Below are 24,279 nucleotides of genomic sequence, written 5' to 3'. Positions count from 1 at the left end.
AAACAAAGCCCCCAGGCTTCACCAAAAATGTTGTAACGCTGGGCTGAGCCATGCAGCACACGAGAATAGGCAAGAGACAGTCAGGAGATGACTGCCAGGCAAGGTTCAATGCTGGGGAAAGGGCTGGATGTGCGGAAATGGAGAGGGCTTGTAAGTCATGTTCTGGAACGTCAAAGTCAGTATTTTCAACAGAACTTCAGGAAATGTCAAGATGTCCTCTTCCCCCTGGGGTGTCGCTGATCCCCCCATGACTGTCAAGTGTCCCCACCGCAGTACTCAACCACACTACACTGTGTTGTCTACACCCTTCTACATGGACTGCACCGCAGGTTTTCCAGGCAGAGGTTGTTCATTAACATCCTAAGACCTAGGGAAGTGCCTGGCAGAGATTAACTAACCAAATAATAAATATTCATTGGATGAATAAATGAATGAAAGGTACCAGAGGGGACTGGAAGTGGAGAGACCATGGCGCAGAAAGCCTAATACCTTGCACATAATGAGAAATCAATACACATTCATCAACTGAATTAAAAGTTCTATTATGTTTTTAACCTCTGGGTACTGACACTGTAAAGCCTGATCCGCAAACCAAGAGGAAGATCGTACGTTGGGCAGTGAAGCAAAACAAAGACAGAAAGCACGTTAAGTTCTATATATAGCTTCCCACATGTGTCAAGGGTTCTGTCAAGGATCACGTAGACTGCCATTTGTCCTGGTTTATCCTGCGTAGTCAACCAGGGGAAAGACTGAACAGAGTGGGTTGCGAATCCATAAAAGCAAACACTTGTTTTCCTTAAAATCCTCGTTTAAGTCATTCCATTCAAAGCGGCACACGTTTTAAGAGTTGAACCGATGGTCTGATTCGACTGTCCACACCAAGGGATCATCGGCTAACTACAGAAAGAACACTAACGAACTCCTCGGGGTTACACCAGGTCGACACACCTCCATTAACACCAAGTATTTACCAAGCGCTCACTGACCACGAGGCTAGTTCTCACCCAGCACCCCCCTTCCCTACCTTCTGGCAGTCACTGGATCTCCACCCAGAAAGCGAGTACGTGTCCCAGGGCCGGTTCTGCACTTCTGCTGTACTCTCTGATTCTTCACCATCGCCATCATCACCTTCCTCTTCATCATCTGTACCGCCATCACTGCCAACGTTTATCAAGTCCTCCTTAAGGCCCTTGACATAGATCATGTCAGTTAATCTTCTCAAAAACCTCGTAAGGTAGGAAATTTTGCGATTTCCATTTTACCAGCAAGGAGACTGAGGCACGGAGATGAAGTCTCCTGCCCAAGACCACATGCTTGGAGGTGTCGAGTCTACTTGATTCCCGGATGCATACTCTTAATTGCTACGCTAACACCTGATGCCTCTTCCGGTCAGCGCCCCAGTGCTGACAACCAGGCTACCTTGAGCTTTCTGAGTCCCTGTCCTCCTTCCCTACTCCTTAGCCCATACCCAGGGGTTTTTGTTTTGTCGTTTTCTTCCTTCTCAAAGCCTCGTTGTGAAAACCGTACGCTAATCCAAGTCTTCTCCCAAGACAGGGCTTCTGTGCCATCCGCGGTCAGCCTGGTGACGGAGTCCCTCCGACCCGCTCTCAGATCTAACGATGGATACACATCCCCATTCAAGCTGCTCCCATTTTCCTAGTGCGGCCCCCGCCCCACAACTCTGTCCTGAGGACCCCCCCCCCCATCACCTGCTGCTGGCCCAGACTTAAACTTCCTACCGAAGGCCAGAGCCTCTCTAGTCAATCCAGACCGTGAGGGCTCCCTCGACGGGCAGTTCTACATCCAAGTACCAGTCTCTCCTGCATGTTTCTGATGCGGCTATCAATAATTGGCTTTGCCTGGCAAAAATCGGAAGTGGCTATTGGGTGGGAATGAATCTTGCTCAGTAATTACCACCCCCCCGCCCCCCCCAGACAAGATATTGGGTGGCTAACTATTCCTCTGGCAATCCGCGAAGACTCATTCTTGAGGCAGCACAACCACAAGACAACAAAGACATTGTTCTGGGCTGACGGTGCATGCGCAGTAGGACCCTTTCCCTGCAAGTCACTGGGGAGGCCGCCACCTGTCAGATACTGTGCGGCTTAATTAGGTAACATTTGTGAAGGGTTTTGTGATGTGTGGCACACATGTTGTCCCGGGAGCTCACACATGGCATACCACGTTGCAAAATTCAAGAGCTATTTTTAAAATCTATCTACCAGTTGAGCAAAACCTAGAGCGTTTGGCGGACTGTGGTAAACCCGTTACTCTTTCATTGAGAATCCCTCAAAAAGAGCATACACAACTGGTGGGGATTACTGAATAGGACACAAAAGACACTTTAAAAAGAAAAAAAAAAACAACAACAACTAGCGGCAATCGGTGTCAAGTTTTCAGGGAAATCTCAAAGAGCTTGCTTTGTTTCGTCTATTTTTTTGACAACACGTAATTCAAGGGGGTGAAAAGAAGGAAATCTCTTTTCTCTTGTCATGTCCAGGTATGAGAGTGAGTCATGGCACCGTGGGCCAGCAGAGGGCACAAGGAAGCGGCTTCCGGGATGCCCTGGACCCTGTAAACACCAAGGCCGGTGTCTCTCTCTGAAGCCCCGGCTAGACTTGCTTGGTCAGTTAAGTCAAGTGCTTTGATGGGTGTAGGTTTAAATGTGTGATCACCTTTAGCTCTCCAGACTGTAATTACACAAGCTCTTCTGGCTTCAGGAAAAAGAAAAGGTTTGTTTTTAATGGATGAAGGCGGTCCCCGTTCCCTCTTTAACAATGCCTTCTTTTGCCAAAGGGAATCCTTCGAGTGGGTACATTTAATGGAATTGCCTTTGGCTAAGAGGTTTGCCACACTTCCCCAAAATAGCTGTACTTACTCCTCCAAAGGCAGAGCCCCTGCAGTTTGCCTCCTTTCCACCTAGGCTTTCCCTTCTACAATTAACACACCATCCTGATGGTTCTGTGTGACCTGCATCCTGCAGGCTATCTCAGGTGATAGCCATCAATTTTCAAATTCTTGAAGTTTGCAGGGGCAGGTGCTGGCATGTTCACAAACCCATTCATATTTACCTCTGTAACATCTAGGCTCGGAGAAAACAATGCTAACCATACCAAATGACTCAGTCAAACCTGAACAGCGATCTTTCATTTTCTTTAAAGAAAACTGCCCTGCGGTATATTTCCTACAAAATCAATGCTTTTCTTCAAGTATTGCTTTATTGATATTGTTTTGTCCCTAGATGTGGGACACAATAGGTGGGGGGGGAGGGACGGGTTTATAGAAAGGCCTGGGTCAAATCTAACAAATATCAGAAAAGTGATGTTCTCCCTTCATGTTTACTATTTAATCAGTGGAAGAATCGCAATATATGAAAATCAGTACCCAGGCCCTTTTATAGTAGTCCGAATTTCCTAGATGTGGAAATATCTTTGAAGAGATTTTTTTTTTTTTAATTTTTGAAGGGAAGAGAGGCAGACAGCATGCAAGCAGGGGAGGGGCAGAGAGAGAGGGAGACACAGATTCTGAAACAGGCTCCAGGCTCTGAGCAGTCAGCACAGAACCCAATGCGGGGCTCGAACTCACGGATGGCGAGACCATGACCTGTGCCGAAGTCGGACGCTTAACCAACTGAGCCACCCAGGCACCCTTCCATTCTATCCAATTCTATTCTTTAGAGAGAGAGAGAGCATACACAAGCAGGGGAGGGGGGCAGAGGGAGAGGAAGAGAGAGAGAGGGGGAGAATCTTAAGCAGGTTCCACCCTCCACATGGAGCCTGACGAGGGGCTCAATCCCACCACGACCCTAGGATCACAATCGGAGCTGAAATCAAGGATGAGACGCTCAAATGACCGAGCCACCCAGGCGCCCCTAAAGATTTTATTTTTAAATAACCTCTGCACCCAGCGTGGGGCTCAAACTTACAACATGTGATCAAGAGTCACGTGCTCTACGGACTGAGCAATCCAGGCACCCCCGGAGCCAAACTTCTTGAGTGAATTTTCTATACCCACTGCCTCAACTCGCCTCCTGTTGACCAATCTTTGAAGGCCGTACATCAAATTAGGTGCTGAGAAGACACTGATGGGTAAGTTTCAGAACAGATCTCTCCTACTCCAGCTGCTTCTTCAAATTGGAGGCCACCAATCTTAAGCCCCTCCCTGGCTGCATGGCTCCACGAGAATGTGTGGACAGGACCTCAATCTCTGCACATTAGAGCGTCGCACCTTCTCCTCACCTGTTAATAACCACACCAACCTCCTAGCACCTTCATGCATCCCCCCTGGCCCGACCCCTGAGAGATTCAGTCAAGTTCTAAATCCTTCCAACAAAATGTTTCTTGCATCTATCTCATTTCCATTTCTATACCTAATAATATTGTTCTTCTACTACCTTTGATCCGGACTGCAGAACAGCCCCCTATCTGCTCTTCCTCCTCACAAATCATCAAATGCACTCTTGATAAATCAAGCTTTTCAGGAACGGAATTCTCCTGTGGTTCTCCTAATCAAAAACTGCCCCCACCGCAAGTCAGTAAATAAAAAAAAAAGGAGGGCGGCGCCTGGGTGGCCCAGTCAGTTAAGCAAGCGTCTGACTCTTGGTTTCAGCTCAGGTCATGATCTCACAGTTTGTGAGTTCCAGACCCACATCAGGGTCTGTGCTGACAGTGTAGAGACTGCTTGGGATTCGCCCTCTCCCTCTTTCTCTCTCTGCCCCTCCCCTGCTCGCGCTCTCTCTCTCTCTCTCTCTCTCTCTCTCTCAAAATAAATAAATAAATAAAACTTAAAAAAAAAACCCAACTTTTCTATGTTCCCTCTTAACAACAGAACAATGTCAAACTATTAAACTGACATTCAAGGCTCCCATGACGCGGGTGCAACTTTTCTGCAAGTTAGTATTATCTCACTAGTCTAACTGAAACTGAGCTGCACCAGACTTAGTAGCTAAGTTTGGTGCCATCGGTAAGAAATCAGCCTACCCACCAGGTTCACAGTTTCTGAAATACTTCCCTTTAGAGTATCATCAGTAAAATCTTAGTATTCCTCAGGATCACAGAGCTCCTTTCTTCAAGAAATGCCTCTTTTCCCATGATTCTTTCTCTCTCAACCTCATGCCGTTGTATTTTAGCTTTGGGGGACTCAAGGCAAACTGAAGTTAACTATGGCATAAATTATAAGTTTAAAACCCAAACAGTAACTACTTCACAATACTGTTTTCCACCATTTTTAACAACTTTTTCTTTCTTTCCATCATGGACGCCTTAGGTATAACTGTAACATATGGAAGAATCTTCCTCTCAAGGTGCCAGCGCTGAAGGAGATGCCAGCTACTGGGAGACAATGAGGCACAAATTGAAACTTACGTGAAAAATACCAGATGCTTATTAATCCTATCTTAAGGGAACTGTGGTTCTGTCGATCCTTACAACAAAACCTAGTTAAAATAATCCCTCTACCTGGCCACGCTGTAACCCTCAAAACATTTTGAAACATGGTTAGTCAGACATATACATATACTTCTGTAGCACCTCAACTACAAGTCACAACGAGTCCCCAGTACCCATGTTCAGCCTAGCCTCAGGCCAGAAAGGGGTTTTGTAAAGACACGAATTATACCAAAGTGGAGATTCAGGATTTAAAAGACTAGTGAAAAATCCGTGAAGAGTGTAACCGGCAAATAAGATTTGGCAAATTATTCCCATCAGGGTCGTTGAGAATAAATCCGGAAATGACTGGGAATGGTAAGGGGTGTTTCCTGCTTCATATTAACTTCACCAAACTTTACATGGATAATTTAAAAAAAAACCCACGTGACATATTTTTAACTCCACACACAATTTCAGATGTGTGGCCTTGCACATGGTGAGGTCCCAATACATGCTGACCGCCTGTAACTGTAATGCTGAGCTACAGAAAATCCTAGCCTCTACGTTTTCATGTGTTTGTTCACCGGGGGAAAAAATTATACTGCATTTCTCCCGGACCCCAGCACACATGGGAAAGTGCTCACTCAATACTTAGTGACTGACTGAATTGCAAGATTATGTATTTAACTAAAATTCATGAAATCGCTTCAATAAAAATACAGACCCAGGAGGCGATTTTTATGTCTGTGTCACAGATGTGTGGGCGAAGCTTTATAGGACACCTCTGGGTAGCTTGTGACACGGTGGTACATTATACTAGTTTATGACGAAGCCCTCTTTACAGCTACCCCATGTTAGGACGCTTATTACCTCTAATGCAACGCGGTTGTTTATCACCTCGGGAGGCTTCCATTCACTAAGGAATGTGACTTTATGTGCATCTTATAACTAAGACTGTCCTAGGGAGAGAAAATGTAACGTTAGTGATATGGGTTGTTGCTTAATAGGGAGGTATGGCTCTGTCGCAAAGAGAATCGACTGACAACTATTCTAGGTTATAAGTCATCTCTTGTTATTTAGATAGGCAACCATTAAAAATATAACCGTAAGCCCTGCTTTCCACAATGTCGCCCTTTTCTTATAACAAAAACACCCCCACCGCAAAACTTCAGCATGGATTGCCCTACGACAGTATCTAAACTCATGGTCACTCTACCATGGGTACATCCACAACCTCCAACTGACACACACCGGGTTTTCCACAGGCAACATCCTGATGGGAAAAACAGGAGTATCCGTGTCCAGCTAAGAGTGCGATGTGTTCTGTTATGATCTGTGGTGAAAGTGACTCTCCAAGGGACCAGAATGGTCATTTGATACCTGCTTCGTGACTGCCTCCAGCAGTTCAACTTTATTAAAAGCACAAGAAGTCGCCTCCTCCTGTTGTCTGGTTTCCAATAGAGATTGCAGGTTTTAAGAACAAACTTGAAGTCACTTAGGTATGAAATCTCTTACATAACCCCAAGCGACATTGGTATAAAAGGCCACCCTTCTCTTAATCTCTTCTTGTTCTCGAAATCTCTTACTATTATGTTGGTGGCAGATTTCATAGCATTTTGGACACTTTAAATAAAATAAAACTGAACTTGAGAATTCATTTAAGCAAAAAGGGAAACATGAGAATGTTCAAATCCCATAGTGCTATTCACCTAATACTACTTACAACTCTTAATTTTTTTTTTTTTTTTTTTTTTTTTTTTTTAAATTTTTTTTTTCAACGTTTTTTATTTATTTTTGGGACAGAGAGAGACAGAGCATGAACGGGGGAGGGGCAGAGAGAGAGGGAGACACAGAATCGGAAACAGGCTCCAGGCTCCGAGCCATCAGCCCAGAGCCTGACGCGGGGCTCGAACTCACGGACCGCGAGATCGTGACCTGGCTGAAGTCGGACGCTTAACCGACTGCGCCACCCAGGCGCCCCTTAATTTTTTTTTTTAATGTTTATTTTTGAGAGAGAGTCAGAGCACAAGAGGGGAAGGGCCAGAGAGAGGGAGACACAGAATCCAAAGCAGGCTCCAGGCTCCGAGCTGTCAGCACAGAGCCCAATGCAGGACTCGAACCCACAGACTGTGAGATCATGACCTGAGCCAAAGTCGGACGTTTAACCGAGTCACCCAGGCGCCCCTACTTACAACTCTTCATAACAGGCCATTCAGTTAATAATCCTTGGCCTCTTCAAGGTCAAGTGACCAAGAGGCACCAGGTACTGTGGCAAATGCTCTGAAGGATATAAGGATAGAAGGATGCAATTATAAGGCACTTATAATCTGGTAGAAGGGATAAGACAAGTATGAATAATAATACAATGTAGTGGGGCGCCTGGGTGGCTCAGTTGGATGAAGTGGCTGACTCTTGATTTCAGCTCAGGTCATGATCTCATGGTGCTTGGGATTCTCTCTCTCTCTCTCTCTCTCTCTCTCTGCCCCTCCCCTGCTCTCTCTCTCTCTCAAAATAGATAAGTAAACATGAAAATGATTTCTTAATTCAAAAAATAATAATACAAGGTAGAAAAGAACAGACATCATATGATAAAACTGGAGATTCAGAAAAGCAAGGCCCACTTCCCTCAGGGGTCCAAGGAAAAGAATGCAGAGGAGGTGGCCCTAGAGGGGGACACAGTGACAAGTGTGTGGTTGATCAACAGTCTATAGGCAGAAACAATAGGCAAGAGAGGCAGGGGCTGTTTTTCTTCACAATAAATCTCTTGAAATTATGCAATCGTGTATAAACTGCATGATAATAAAAGCCAAAGGGGTACCTTTCACCATATACAAAAATTAGCTCATAATGGATCACAGGTCTAACTGTAAGAGCTAAAACTATAAAACTCTTAGAAGAAAACATAGGAGAAGGGGTTCATGACAGTATGTTTGGCAATAATTTCTTGGATACGATGCTAAAATCACAGGCAACAAAAGAGAAATTAGATGTATCAAACTTCATCAAAATGAAACATTTTTACATTTTTGTTCCTCAAAGAACACTATTAACAGAGTGAAAAGGCAATCCAGGGAATGGGAGAACATATTTGCAAATCCTATCTTTATAAGGGATTAATATCCAGAATACATAAAGAACTCCTACAACTCAACAAGAAAAACAACCCAATTCAAAAATGGGAAAAGGATGGGGCACCTGGGTGGCTCAGCTGGTTGAGCGTCTGACTCTTGGTTTTGGCTCAGGTTATGATCCCAGGACCATGGGATCGAGCCCTGCGTCAGGCTCTGCACTGAGCATGGACCCTGCTTGGAATTCATTCATTCATTCATTCATTCTCTCTCTCTCTCTCTCTCTCTCTCTCTCTCTCTCATTCTTTCCCTCTGCTCTTCTTTTCCTCCCTCCTTCCCTCCCTCTCTCAAATAAAATGAAAAAAAAATTTTAATAAGAAAAGGACTTGAACAGACATTTCTCCAAAGAAGATATACAGATGGTCAACAAGCACATGAAAAGATGTTCTACGTCACTAATCATTAGGGAGATACAAATAAGAACCACAATAAGGTACCACTTCACAGCCATTAAGATGGCTACTAGAAAGGAAGGAAAGAAGAAGAAAGAAGAAAAGAACAAGGGTTGGCAAGAATGTGGAGAAACTGGAACCTCTGTGCACTGTTGGTGCAGATGTAAACTGGTGCGGCTGCTGTGGAAAACAGTAATGGAAGTCCCCCCAAAAAGATCAAAAACAATTACCATAAGGTCCAACAGTTCCACTTGTGGGTATATGCCCTCCAAAGAATTGAAAGCAGAGGCCTAAAGAGGTATTGGTACACTCGTGTTCACAGCAGCATTACTCTCAATGGCCAAATGGCAGACGCAACCCAACTGTCCTCCGATGGATTAATAGATACACAAAATGTCACATGTACGTACAATCGAATATTACTCAGCCTTAGAAAAGAAGGACGCTCAGATACATGCTACAACACTGATGAATCTGGAGGACATTATACTAAGACTGGAATAAACCAATCACAAAAGAACAAATACTACATAATTCCAAGTATATGAGGTATTTAGAGTGGTTCAATCCATAGAGACGGAAAGTAGGAAGGTGGGTGCCAGGGGGAAAGGGGGTACTGGGGGGAAGGGGAGAATGGGGAACTGTTTAACAGGCACAGGAGTCCAGTTTGGCAGGATGAAGAGAGTCCTGTGGATGGCAGTTTGGCAGGATGAAGAGAGTCGTGGCGATGAAGGCACAACCATGAGAATATACTTAATGCCACCGAACTGCCCACTTGAAATGGTTAGCATGGTAAATTTTACAGGTATTCACTACAGTCTTTTTAAAAAGTAACTTTTTAACTAAAAAGATAAGAGCTAAACTAAAAAGTTCAACCCTCCTCACCCCCACCCCTCTTATGAAGAATGTCTTCCTAGATGTGAGGAGGCCCTGTTTTCCTGGCCCCGGATTCTCCATGGTCTACTCTGCCTTCACTGATTGTCCCCAGCACAGCACTCTACCTGGACAAACCCCTAGGGTCAGATCCTTCCTGGACTACTTTAGGAGTATATTCCTCAGTATATCCCTAGAAGTATATTCCTAAGGCCCAATGTCTTAGCACTCAGGCTGCACAATCACTTGCAAATTGTCCTAGAAGGGAAAATGCACATGTTGGCTATGTCCCTGCTGGGTGCTGATGAACAGGACACTGTTCTCTCTTTGCTTGAGCACTGAATTTAAGAATCTGTATACAAACAGCAACATTATTTAACACAACACAACAAATCAAAATCACACGCCAACTGCCTTTATTTAGAACTCCTTTTTTTCTCTTGCAGTTTATAAACAGATTTCACGCATATCAGCAATGCCCACGTGGAGCCTCCTAGCGAAGTCCTTCAGAGGTCCTGCTCTTTGAGGTTCGGACGGTAAGCATTCCAGTCAAAGGAACCAAGCAAACAAACAGAAGGATTGCTCAATAAATTCAGATCTGATTAAAATGTTGTTGGCTTGTGTTCAAAACTTGCATCTCCTCGGGTCAGGCCACATGACGGGCACCCAGCAATGAGAAGCATGTGCATCTGGCTTGTTCTACAGCCCTGCCCTATCCTCTGTCCCATCCTCAAGTCAGTGTGACATGTGCACAAACATATCTCCACCTGGAGTAAACATCTCCGAGTGTTACCTTAACCGTGGAGGCCACTACCCAGCACAAGACGGGTTGGGTTCCGAAGATTACCTTGTCAATTTCTGATTTTTTTTTTTTTTTTTTTTGAGGTAACACGCAGCTTTAACGTCAGCACAAGTGGGCACATTCCCAGCTCAAACCTCAGGGTCCGGTTTATCTCATGATGTGCCGGGAAACGAAGGCAGGGCCCACCCTGCCACACAGAACAAGCTTCTGTGGGAAAACGGAGTTGGTGCCCAATCGCCGGTTCCAAGATAAATCTTCCCCCAAGGGAATGAGTGAAGGTGCAGCCTGGAGTTGCTGTCGGTGGCCACTAGTCAATAAATGTTTTATAAGGAACTACAATCAGGGGTAGCTTAATTAAAAGAAAATATCCACTTGGAAAACCAATATAGGTCTATAACCTTGGCCATTACCGTACTAACCAGACGTGCTCTTAGAAGTTCAGCCCTGTTAAATTCACCTAAGCCTCAGCTTTTACTTCTGTTGGTCCAGCTTATGGCACAGGATGGGCTGAGCCATCGCACCAGTTTTGTCCCAATCACTCAGGCATCAGTCTGCCACTTGATTTTATGCTATAGAGTCCTGACCATGGCTGAATGGACACACTCCTCCAAACCAGTTCAGCTAAGTCTTCCAACCAACAAGAGTGACCACCTTTACCTTTTCTCTTTTCCTGATGCTTAATGTAGCTTTCCGTGAACGGATGGAGAGCCAGAATCTGTTGCAGGCAGATCCGTATCACCCACTTATGACTGTGACTAATCTAATCTCGTCCTTGGCGGTCTTGTTCTATTGCAACATGGGCTTCCTCATGACGCTAATAGCTTCCCCATGGCACCAAATACGTTACTGAAACACACCAGAAATCCAGTAAGTGTTTTTCCTCTGCTGACTTTACCAGTTCCCTGCATTTGCTTTCAGGAAGAATACTGAATGCCATCATTTGGCCATTTCTAAGACAGTTATTACAACACACTACAACTAAATATTATAAGACCCTCTAGTGTTGGGTTATTCTGTTAAATATACTGAGTTTTCAAGAAAAAGCTACAGGCAAAACTGTAAAACGTCCTCACGTGATTTTGCCTTCTCGAATGTAATTTTTTCTCAAGTCTATCATCCCCTGCATTCTAGGACAACGCAGGGAATATAATTTCAAGAGATTCTTTTGAATTCAGGATTGCCCACGGAACCTACAGAGCTACTCGCTCCTATTCCAAACAGTCCAGGTTGCTGAGCTTTTTGAGTTCTTCTAACTACTACTTAAATTTCTTGTCTCTTCGTTTACTTCGTACCACTATCAGATGACTATCTCTAGCAACTTGTCAAACCCTCTCTTAATCGTCTGCTTCAATTCTGCCCTAGGTCAAACATGATGTCTGTCTGTAGGCCAGGAGAGATTTCTGTGCGTGCAATGAGAAAAAGAAGAGAAATGGAGAAAGAGAACGTAAAGAAAATAATGTGGAACCCCAGAAAACTACTTAAAAGCTAATTGTTTCCAGACACATGAAAAGATGCTCAACGTCACTCACAATCAGGGAAATGCAAATCCAAACCACAATGAGATATCACCTTACACCTGTCAGAATGGCTAGAATCAAAAAGACAAGAAATAACAGGTTTGTTGAGGATGTGGAGAAAAAGGAACCCTCACGCACTGTTGGTGGGAATGCAAACTGGTGCAGCCACTGTAGACAACTGCATGAAGGTTCCTCAAAACATCAAAAACAGAATTACCATATGATCCAGCAACTGCACTACTGGGAATCCCAAAGAAAACAAAAATACTAATTCAAAAAGATATATGGACCCCTACGTTTATCACAGTATTATTTACAATAGTCAAGATATGGAAGCAGCCCAAGTATTCAATAGATGAATGGATAAAGAAGATGTGATACACACACACGCGCACACACACACACTGGAATATTACTCAGCCATAAAAAAGAGTAAGATCTCGTCATATGCAACAACATGGATAGACCAAGGGGCATTATGCTAAATGAAATAAGTCAGCGAAGGACGAATGCCATATGATTTCACTTACATGTCGAATCCAAGAAACTAACTAAATAAAAAAGAAATAAAATGAGGAGACTCTTAAATACAGAGAACAGGGGCGCCTGGGTGGCGCAGTCGGTTAAGCGTCCGACTTCAGCCAGGTCACGATCTCGCGGTCCGTGAGTTCGAGCCCCGCGTCGGGCTCTGGGCTGATGGCTCAGAGCCTGGAGCCTGTTTCCGCTTCTGTGTCTCCCTCTCTCTCTGCCCCTCCCCGTTCATGCTCTGTCTCTCTCTCTGTCCCAAAAAAATAAATAAAAAACGTTGGAAAAAAAAAAATTTAAAAAAAAAAAAAAAAAATACAGAGAACAAATTGGTGGTTGCCAGAGGAGAGGTGAGTGGGGAGAAGGGAAAAAAAGATAAAGGGGATTAAGAGGTGCAAACTTCTAGTTATACATAAATTAATCACAAGTATAGCAGAGGGAATACAGTCAATAACAGTGTAATAACTTTGTATAGTGACTAGTGACACATGATGACCACACTTACCATGGTGAGCACCGCATAATGCATAGAAATTGCCAAATCACGATGCTGTACACATGAAACTAATATTATATTGTACCTCAGTGTACTGCAATAATAAATAAAATTTAAAGTATTTTATAAAAATAAAAAAATAGCGGTGCCAGAGCGGCTCAGTTGGTTAAGAGTCTGACTTCGGCTCAGGTCATGGTCTCACAATTCGTGGGTTTGAGCCCCTCATCAGGCTCTGTGCTGACAGCTCAGAACCCGGAGCCTGCTTTGGATTCTGTGTCTCTCTCTCTGCCCCTTCCCCAAGCATACTTTGTCTCTCTCTTTCTCAAAAGTGAATAAACATTAAAGAACACTTGTTTAATAGATCGATTGATCGATCGATAGATACACAGAGGCATCTGAGTGGCTCAGTGTGTTAAGCATACGACTCTTGATTTCAGCTCAGGTCATGATCTCATAGTTTGTGAGATCGAGCCCCCACACTGGGCTCTGCACTACCTCGGATTCTCTCTCTCCCTCTCAAAATAAATACATAAACATTATAAAAAGTTTATAAATAAATAAAACCTGTTTACAATTGTTACCTTTGGTAACTGAGTATTAGGAGACTTTAAACTTCTACTTTAAAGAATTTTGTAGGTTTCTTTTTTCCATTTTTTTTTTTTACCATAAGGGTACTGTTGTAATTTGAATAATAAAAATTATTTTATATTATGCTTTGTAATATTACACGTTCATATTATATTACCCAAGTGCATGAACTAATCTGTAAATCAAGATCCACATCCTTGGGGAAGAAGGCAAAGAAAACCTCTCGGAGCAAAAGGCAAGGTTAGTGAGTGGCTTGGGTGGGGGGGATTCAGAGATTTGACAATGACCTCCATTTCAAATCCCTTTCCTTATACTTACTAGCAGCTGGCTTTCGACAAGTCCTATTTTTATGACTGTTACTTTTATAAAAAATGAGTTACTCTAATATAAATAACAAAACAGTATTTGTTACAGATATTCACGGATCTCTAACTTATACCCAGGAATTCTATAGAAGGGCACTATAAACATTATCTTCATTTACTCTTTTCAACAACCTGATGAAACAGCCATTGTCATCCCCATCAGGCAATGCCCAGACTGAGGCGCTCCTGGCCGTGAATATCCAGGTGGGTGGGCAACACAGTCTGGGTCTCCCCCACCAGGCAATTCGTTTCTGCCTCAGCCAACTGAAATCCTAAGATTACTAGTATCTGTCTCACAGGATAATTAAAAGAACTAAATCAGGTAGATGTTGATGCCTTATAAACACCAATGTACTTTTTAAAATGCCATTATTGTGATCATTATGAACATAATTATTATTACGGCCTCCTCATACTGTACTTACTCTTTCCAGTTATTGACATTCCTTTAGGTAGTGAAGCAGATAAAGTACTCTGAGTTTGACACATGTTACGTTATACTGGCGATCGACCATGCAGAAGACCTTAATTGATAATTATCCTAACATCACCAGCCTTTAAAAGATTCATCATTTGGGCCCCGCGTCGGGCTCTGTGCTGACAGCTCGGAGCCTGGAGCCTGGAGCCTGTTTCAGATTCTGTGTTTCCCTCTCTCTCTGCCCCTCCCCTGTTCATGCTCTGTCTCTCTCTGTCTCAAAAATAAATAAACGTTAAAAAATAAATAAATAAATAAATAAATAAATAAATAAATAAATAAATAAATGATTCATCAAAAATATTAAACAGTGGGGCACCTGGGTGGCTCAGTCGGCTAAGCATCCAACTCTCGATTTCAGCTCAGGTCATGATCTCACAGTTCGTGGGATCGAGCACAGAGCCTGCTTGGGAATCTCTCTCCTCCTCTCTGCCCCTCCCCTGCTTGCACGCTGGGGCAAATAAATAAATAAGCTTTAAAAAGTATATTAAACAGTACGTTCTTCCTTAAGCTAGAATTCTCCTTTAGGAAGAAAGGCTTAATCTCCATGAATCCAATGGCTAACTCCAATAAGGAATTCAGATAAAATACCAAAACACATTCCAGAAGATGAAAGAGATCAAAGGAATATACGGGAAAAGGGAAACCCACATCCTAAGGGAGAAAGGACATCCACATACAAACAAAAATAACCCTTTGAAATCACAGCTGCAATCATCTTCCTCTTGGCGTCTCTCTTAAGAAGCCAGGCCTCGGCCGTCGCACACATTAAAAAAATAATACACACCTCCACAAACACATCCAGATGTTCACGAATATTCACGATGTGCTTGGACCTGCCCTGGATTTATTTTTGATTAAGTTCCACCAGTTTCTGCCTTTATTTCTAATACCTAGACTGCTGTTACATCAGGAGGTTTAAAAAAAAAAAAAAGAAAAGTAGAAACTGATGTTCTCGGAGTGCCTGGGTGGCTCAGTCGGTTAAGCATCCGACTCTTGATTTCAGCTCAGGTGGTGATCTCACAGTTTAGGAGTTCAAGCCCTGCATCAAGTGAGCTAAAGTCCCGCTTCAGGCTCTGCGATGACAGTGTGGAGCCTGTGAGGGATTCTCTCCCCCTCCCTCCCTCCCCTCATGGGATTCTCTCTCTCCCTCTCTCTCTGTCTCTCACTCACTTGCACCCTATATCTCTCAAAAATAAATAAATAACGCTAAAGGGAGAAAAAAAAGAAACTGGTGTTCTCTTTTAAGTAATATAGTGGGACATTAAAGGAAACGGAGATGTATTTTCCAAGGCCATAAGATTAGTTTGTGTCCTAACAGATATCAAATGGTTGAAGGGCCAGAAGAGGAACTGAACTAACTGTACCGAACACATTAGCTCAATATTGTATCATCTTGCTTTCTTCTATTTATAAAATTCTCAAAACTCCCAAACTGAAGGAAAGGCAGCTCCAGATTAAAATTACACACATACACACACACACACACACACACACACACGCACACACTGCTGAAATGGGTGTAATGATCTTCTCTCTGCCTACTTGGGATTCTCCTCCCTCTCTCTGCCCTTACCCACCAGACCCTCTGTCGAAATAAATAAACTTAAAAAAAAAAAAAATGGAGCGGCTCTGATCAATACACTAGGTGTTGCAGGGCCCGATTCTTTCTGTCCTTAGCCATTCCCGTGCACGGGAGCGGAGATGAGAGACTGGCCTAAAGGAGGGACCCACCGGTCAGGAGGCCAAGGTCAGGTGTGTGGCAACACCAGTAAAGGCTCACAGCCCTGCCCCAGGTGACTTCCTGTCTGGGTCCTGCCCTATCTCTCTAACCCCATTTCAGATGCTCAACACTCCTTATTCCCTAAACAGAGCCATGAAGGGCAGGTGGGCCAGTCTTCACCAGAGGCCCCAAACTTAGACCTCTGATGTGATCATCAAAGGATTTGTAGATACAGCCACAGAAACCCACTTAGGCCCTGAAAATAGGCAAACATTCATCACACTCCTTTACATTTTGTCTGAAGGCAAGACCACAGTGCCTCCAGTGTGCTGTAAATTCACATGTTTCAATAGCCTATAGTTCCCTTGTGATAGGCACAAATAAATCATACTGTAACCTCCCGAGTTAAAAGCATTTACTTGTTAAATGTAAACATGTCCAGGGCACTGCGGCTTGGGTAACCTGGTGTGGATATTTCAAGGGCCCCAAAAAGGCACCCGGCCTGGGCCTCACTCAACAGGACGTTTGGAAACGTCCTGATTCCAAAAACAGGAATGCTCCCGTCCCCTCCCAAACCCAGGCCAAGCCCTCCCAAGCCCTGATTCTGCCATCAAAGTGGCCTCTTTTACTCTAATTCTTTGGCTTTTCTCCCTGGTTCCTGTCAGTGCGATTAACATGTAGGAATTCTCGCTCTTGTATGTAAGTGAAAATAACCACAAAAGCTCAGACGTTTTTCCCTTTCTGGCAAACATTCGTATTTTGAGCAAGATGCTATTTTGGCTTTTAAAGCCCTGGGCATGTTGTGTTTCGTAAGACGCAAACAAACAAAAATAATCATTTCTAAATGATCAGGAGCAAAAACGAAGCCGATCCCTATTTGAAAACCCTGACGAAGGCCTCTCAACTATCCCATCTCACAGAACCCATCTAATCTGTTCCCATAAATTACACAAGCGGTGGACAAAGCTTTCTAAGTGTAAAAGGATAGAAGGACACCTAAATTACAAGCAGCACCGGAGGCCAAGATCAAATCTGGCAGCCGAGAGATCGGTTTATGTCCATCCATGTTAACGCGGTGCAGGGCACAAAAAAACGCTCAATTGCGGCTGGGCATCTGACTACAAATGTGACTTTGTTAAGAGCAGAGCGGGGCCCTGTGCGGCCATGTGGTTTAAGGCATAATGCCTCAGTGTTTTTTGCCATCGACTATGTGAATCCCACAGCACAATGTAGTTCAGACTCATCGTCTAATGCCCACTGTTTCTGACTGCAATCTGCAAATTAACAGTAGCCCAAAGCTGGCAAATAATGTCAGTGAAGACAAAACGAAACAAAACAAAAACAAAAACAAATGCCTTTCAGAGCAACAGTCGGGCTTCAGCGGTTGGATATTTACACTCGGGACACAGACCGCATTCCCCTGCTGTGGAAAGGAGAATCGGGGTTCCGGGGGGGGGCACATTTGCTCTCTGAACCTCCGTGCTCCGGGGCACGCAGCCCTCCCTCATTACGCCTGTGAGCTACGGCCTCAGGTGGGGGTAGCCTCGCTTTCCGTCATCATTTTCTGGAATGTTCAGGCGGCACGGGAAACCTGTTTTCCACACGCTTTGCCGTCTCAATAAAACAACAACTCCCCCGCCCCCACCCCAGAGACTGGATGAAGTCTGCGTGTCTGTGGGGAAGCACAAGTTCACCTTGACCCAGCCAGTCAACCGTTGTGCAATGGCAATCATTTTTGTTTTGTCTTCTGAACGGTGATGAGTGAGAACCTCCTATCTTTTTATATTACTACTAATCCAAAGACCTGTGAAAGACGAGCATGTATCTTTTCCTCCACGGCATTTCTGCCTTAGGTTTCAGCCCCAGTAAACCGCTTGCAATTGCCTGTAAACGCCACATCTTCTCTCCCAATTTTTGACCTTTGCCTTAAGGCAAACTGTGACCTTTGCCTTAAGTTATTCCGCACCGTCTACCCCCCCTCCCCAAATAAGGTTAATCTTCTGTGTCCTTAATGTTGGTGCCTGGGTATCACCTCGTGCGGGAAGCCTTCTGGGACTTTCCTACACTCAGTCAGGGCTTTTCTCTGTACATCTTCCTGCACAGCATCTTAACAGTCTGTTTACTTATCTAACGGCCCCACTAAATGGTGATCTCTCTAGGGGTGAGTTAAGCGTCAGTTAAGCGTCCAACTCTTGATTTTGGCTCAGGTCGTGACCTCACAGTTCGTGAGACCAAGCCCTCTGTTGGGCTCTGCGCTGGCAGCATGGAGCCTGCTTGGGATTCTCTCCCTTTCTCTCTGCCCCTCCCCCACTCACATGAGCTCCCTTGCTCTCTCTCAAAATAAATACATAAACTTAAAAAACAAAAACAAAAACTGTGACCTCTCTGTTGATGGGGAAAACATCTTTTACCTGTCTTTCTGGAAAGGCAAAATCTCAGATACAGGCTTGACGTTCATAAAATATTTAAAAATGGGGACACCTGGGTGACTCGGTCGATTAAGCATCCTACTCTTGAGTTCGGCTCAGGTCATGATCTCATGGTTCATGAGTTCAAGCCCTGCATCAGGCTCTGTGCTGATAGTGTAAAACCTGCTTGGGATTCTCTCTCCCTCTCTCTCTCTGCCCCGACCCCTCCCTCTCAAAATACATAAATAAACTTAAAAAGATGTATTTAAAAATATGCGGTGCCTGAGTGGTTCAGTCGGTTAAGTGTCCAACTTCAGTGCAGGTCATGATCTCACAGTTTGTGGGTTCAAGCTCCAGGTCAGGCTCTGTGCTGACAGCTCAGAGCCTGGAGCCTGCTTCGGATTCTGTGTCTCCCTCTTTCTGTTCCTCCCCCACTCACACTATCTCTGTCTCTGTCTGTCTGTCTGTCTCTCTCTCTCCCTCTCAAAAATAAACATTAAAACATTTTTTTAATAATTACAGACATAAACGAACTTAAATACTTGTTGCGCACCTCTTACACAGCATGAATCTTCTCGATGTTGGAATACAGAAGCGACAGACAAAAATCTTTGTCCTCAAACCAGGACTTGCTGGGAAGGGCCACGAGGAAATTTTGCGGGGTGGCGACCACGTCCTATATCATGCTTGAGTGTGCATGACGTGGATGCATCCACTTGCCAAAATCGTAGAGCTGAGATTGGTGCATTTCAATATGCAAATTTAACCTCTCGAAGAACTTCAAAAATTTAACAACAATCAAGTGGGTGTGGGGAGTAAAGATAAAGTAGGAACGTCAAAATGCTAAAAACTGTAGAAGCTGGGTAAGAGCCACAGAAGTGTGATATATTATGATGTTTATATTTGTTTAGTTCTCAAAAAAAAAACAAAACTAAAAAGACTCTCTGCAATCATATGAATACCCATTAATGAAATGTAAGTAACAGATAATCTTCAGTGTTTCCAGGGGGGTTTTGAATTAGGAATAGAAGGGAAAGGAAATAAACGAACAGTTACAGGTCACTTACAATGATGTTTCAGGTCCTTTATAGCAGTTTTCTCATTTAATTCTTACAATACCTTCAGGAGATATTTTTACCCCCATCTTATAGATGGGGAAACTGAGGCGTGGAGAGTGGAGAGGTTACACAATTTGCCAGCTAAAAACAAAAGCCAGACTTGGGCCCCAAGTGCCACCACCTCTTTCCACCGGTGTTTCTCACACCCTTTGCCACTGTACCAAACACAAGGGCTGGGACTCCCGCGTGGGCTTAGGCTTGGGCTGGTATAGTCTGAGGAAGCCCCAACAAGCACCACAGTCATGACAGATATCACTCTTACTGCCTCTTAGTCCAGAATTACATCTGGAAAGATTAAATGAACTTCAAGGAACAACAATTACACCCCAGAATGGTTCCTACACCATCGGCAATGGTTTTGAGGTCACATTTCTCTGTTCTATGATGCAACATTTTAATTTACGTTCCTGGTCCTTAAAGTCTTTACCTGGGCTCCCATTTCCTGGCTCACACACAGATGTGATAATGATCTGGCACAGAGCCCGAGGAGGGCTTTGGCTGACGTCGTCCACAGGGTCCCCCTGTAGGTAGGGACTCCTTCATCAGGGCTATGCCTCACCAGCAACCACACAAACCTGTTTTCTGTCAACACCCAAGCAGACTCAACCTCACAGATGCCGAGGAAGTTGATATGGCCAGTAATAATCGCCCACCTTGCCTGTATCCCTTTCCTGGACACGGTGTCACTTTGACAGATGTCAGGCTTAGCATCACTAGAGATGGGCCCATTATGGACTTGGAAAGCCGTATCATTTCCAAATGCAGACTCGCCCAGCCAAAAAAACACACAGGGCTCAGGGATGTGCCAAATGTGTGGAAATATGGGCAACTTCCCTGCTGTTCACAAGCACTAATGTCCCAATCCCCAGCAGAGGCAAAGGCTGTGGTCCAGACATACGTTCCTTTAGGGCCCATTTGGTGCTAAATAAAAACTCTCTCCATACTTATAAATTTGAATCATAATCCCTGTTTATACTGTTGAATTTTCACCCATCTGTACTCTCTGTTGCCTTCATCTAAACTAACTGGCCCCCAAAAACACTTTATCAAGTAAGTGCTTTATTCTAGTTGGGAGCTGGGTGATTAGGTCCTGGAAAAGTAGCTTGGTATCCGGTCCAGAAAGTTAATTACTAACATAATTATCAAAACCTTATATTTTCCAGGGTTAAGTCAAGCATCTCTGTGGGCAGGGGCGTCTTTTTGGTTGGTTTGTTCTCCAGTTGACATGTAATTAGCTCTTAAAGACAACACATTTTTCGACTTTTAAAGCCAAACACAGATATCTAAATGTCTACTCTATCTTTGAATATTCCCTCCATCACCCAGAGAATCTGAAACGAAACAAAGTCATAAGCTGTTTCAACCTATCATTCAAATCTCCCAGTATTCAAGGTTGCCTCGAATGGCTTTTTCTACAGCAGACACGACAAACTTAATGCTACTTATTTTCGTAGAAGATGCTTGAGGCTCCAAATGTATTCTTCTTACTGCTTTTGGTGGATTATTTCTTTCCCAAGCCACCTCGATTCAGCTTTCACGGGACTGCTTACTGACACAGAAAGGAAGTAGTAAGTCACAGGCCCTCAGACCCAAAGCTGCACCAACAGCCGAGAGAGCAGGAAGGAATTGGTCTACTTGTCTGAAGGTGGAACAATATGCAATAAAATGAATAAAAACCATAGAATAATGCAGCAAAAGGCAGCATTATGGAGTGAAAGTGACAGCTTTCCAAGAAAATGAGTTCCCATCAGGACTCAGTCTGTGATGAGCTAACCACCCTGAGAGGGAACTTTGAATATGTAGCTATGGTTGCATACCCGGCCTGAATGAATGACGGATGACCTCAAAACAGCTTAAGACGCATCTAACATGGACTTCTAGACTCCGGAAGCACACAAATGACACATGGGACGCGTGGCATCTAACCTGACGGTCCGCTACCTTACGAGCTCCCCTATACCTACCTCTGCAACCTGCCTGCGATTTCATAGAAAGAGAACCTGAATGTGCCCATCTGGGATCTTCCTTTTCTCACAAACCACAGTCTAAGGAGTGAATGAAGTTTCCAGCCTGGCTCGAATGAGCTCCCATCAATTTTACCCACTACTACATTGCTGCACCTTTGATGAGAACTAATTAAGCTCATCCGGAGGTTTTTTTTTTCCCCCCCAGACTGTCTTTTGCAGCTCTGGAACCGAGCACACCAAATTAGGCCCATCTGTCTAACCGGGAGGAAGTTATTTGCCCCACTGCCAAACAGGCTTTCTTCCCTACCTAGACGCTACCCTCCGAGGTTCCTAAACACCTTGAGAGGATTATGGGGACCCCAACTCTTAACCAGCTAGAATTTTGGCAAGAGCCGGGGATCACCTACCAATTCACAGCAATCCTTTCCTCGCATGGCAAATGTCACCATTTCTTTCAAAAGGAAGCCGCCAAGCATGCTGCCAGGCTACTGTTCAAAGTCAAAATTACGATATCCAAGAGTTCAGCGCAACTTTTACGTCGTCGTTCCGCTGCCATCTTGCCCCCCCAAAAGTCTTTTCTCATTAACTATGCCCCAAAAGAAGAGCCTAATTAATTTTAATCGAGTCTTCTCCCACGTGAGGTTACTTTTGTTAAGAAAAGGAAACAGCTCCCTCTCTCCCTGCCCCTCCCCAACTTGTCTCTCTCTCTCAAAATTAAACATTAAAAAAAAATTAAAAAAGGAAAAGTGGGGGGAGGGGAGGCGCCTGGGTGGCTCAGTCGGTTAAGTGTCCAACTTTGGCTCAGGTCATGATCTCACAGTTTGTGGGTTCAAGCCCCGCATCGGGCTCTGTGCTGATGGCTCGGATCCTGGAGCCTGCTTTGGACTCTGTGGCTCCCTCTCTCTCTGCCCCTCCCCAACTTGTGCTCTGTCTCTCTCTCTTAAAAACAAACACTAAAAAATATTTGAAAAAAAGGAAACAACCCTGCCATTCACACATGCCAGAGGACAAAGTTATAAGAAAGACGGCCTTGGCAATGATGTCGTCTGTGCCTGCCTGGGCCACAGAGTCAGGCTCCCAGGACAGTGGCTCTTGGCCCCCAACCGATGCTTCTCGGGCTCAATCAACTCGATTATACTCTTACCACCACTGCCAACAACTCGGTGAACAAAAAGGAAAAAGAATCAATAATTATCTGACAGTCATATGCTGTTACTCCTGACCTAAGGAATCTTCACTTAGGTTGAATTAGGGAAAGAAATTAAAATACACAGGAATGCCAGAGTCCTACTGTAGAAGTGAATCACGCCCCTTTGTAGAATAACTGAGGTGCCTAAACTAGTTGTTGGGTCCATTATATAATAGGTCCTTTATAACATAAAAGGAATTACTAATTAAAGAACGATCTGTTCTTAGTTTAATTATTGCTTTTTTTTTTAATTCCTACCCTAAGCAGATTTATGAAAATTTAAAAAAAAAAAAAAAGGATACAAGTGAATCAGCAGTTTTCAAACTTTTTTTTAAAGGCAGAGAGAATCGTATTCACAACAGATCCATAGAGGCCCCTTCTCCCCTCCAAAATCTAGAAGATGATCAAAAAGGAGTTCACCTGGATGTAGAGACATGGAGAGTTCTGCCTCCCCTTCCTGAAGGGGTCACCACAGTGAAATAAAACAATCTGAAAAGCACCGAACCACAAGGAACCCAAATAGGATGTATGACGAAAATTTAAATTAATAAACGCAGAAGCTTCAGTAAGATCTGTTGCAGCAAATGTACTACCTGGAAACACTAGCACACATGTCGATTACAGAGAGAGACCTAAGCTATTTATTTACTTATCTGTCAAATGCAAGTTTAAATACTGCACTAACCCTACATAAAGGTCTTCACAAAAACAGCCAAATGAATTTCGACACCTCAGTGAGAGAGCGGAGCCGTGGAAAACGGTGATTATGAAGAGGTCTTAATGACATGGAGGAACTATAATAAAATATTAAATAAAAAGGCAAGAATTATATTGCTGATATAAAAACACACTGAGCAGAGATCTGCTAAAATACCAGCATGCTAATTACCAGGTGAGAGATGAGGGTGGTTTCTGGCTGCTTTAAATTTTATTTTTCAAAAAAAAAAGAAAAAAAAAAAAAAAGGAAGGGAGCAAAGGACAGAAGGAAAGACCTACCCTCGACATTCTTTGGGCTTAGAGTCCATGAAAATGTAGCGTACACTGGCCAGGAGTAAAAACATTCCTTTTACTTAAGTTAAAAAATAAAATCTAGCCTTTTAATGAATACAAATATTCGGTCATGCTGCCCCAGCCAATATGCATTTATTTGGTCACCACAGAACTGGGTGATTAATCTTCTGGGACCTGAACTTTTTACCCCAAACTAGGGCAGCAGCCTGCAGACAGACGGTCCAGGCACAAGGAAGCCGGTCAGAGGGTCCGAGAGGGGGCGCTGGACCGGGCCCCGGGAGGGGGTGCTGGACCGGGTGGGGGCGCTGGATCGGGAGGGGGCGCTGGACCGGGTGG

At 44.0% G+C, this 24,279-nt stretch overlaps 1 protein-coding gene across 6 annotated transcripts in view; it reads right to left on the bottom strand.

Annotated features, from left to right (window-relative positions):
* The window catches only part of SASH1 (SAM and SH3 domain containing 1), a 336,005-nt gene that overhangs the window by 127,695 nt on the left and 184,031 nt on the right, over positions 1-24,279 (bottom strand). The window lies entirely within an intron of this gene.

This window comes from Neofelis nebulosa, chromosome 6 (assembly GCF_028018385.1).
Source record: "Neofelis nebulosa isolate mNeoNeb1 chromosome 6, mNeoNeb1.pri, whole genome shotgun sequence".
Lineage (NCBI taxonomy): Eukaryota > Metazoa > Chordata > Mammalia > Carnivora > Felidae > Neofelis > Neofelis nebulosa.
Note: the sequence above shows the minus strand (reverse complement) of the source record. Positions and strands in the feature narration are given on the sequence as shown.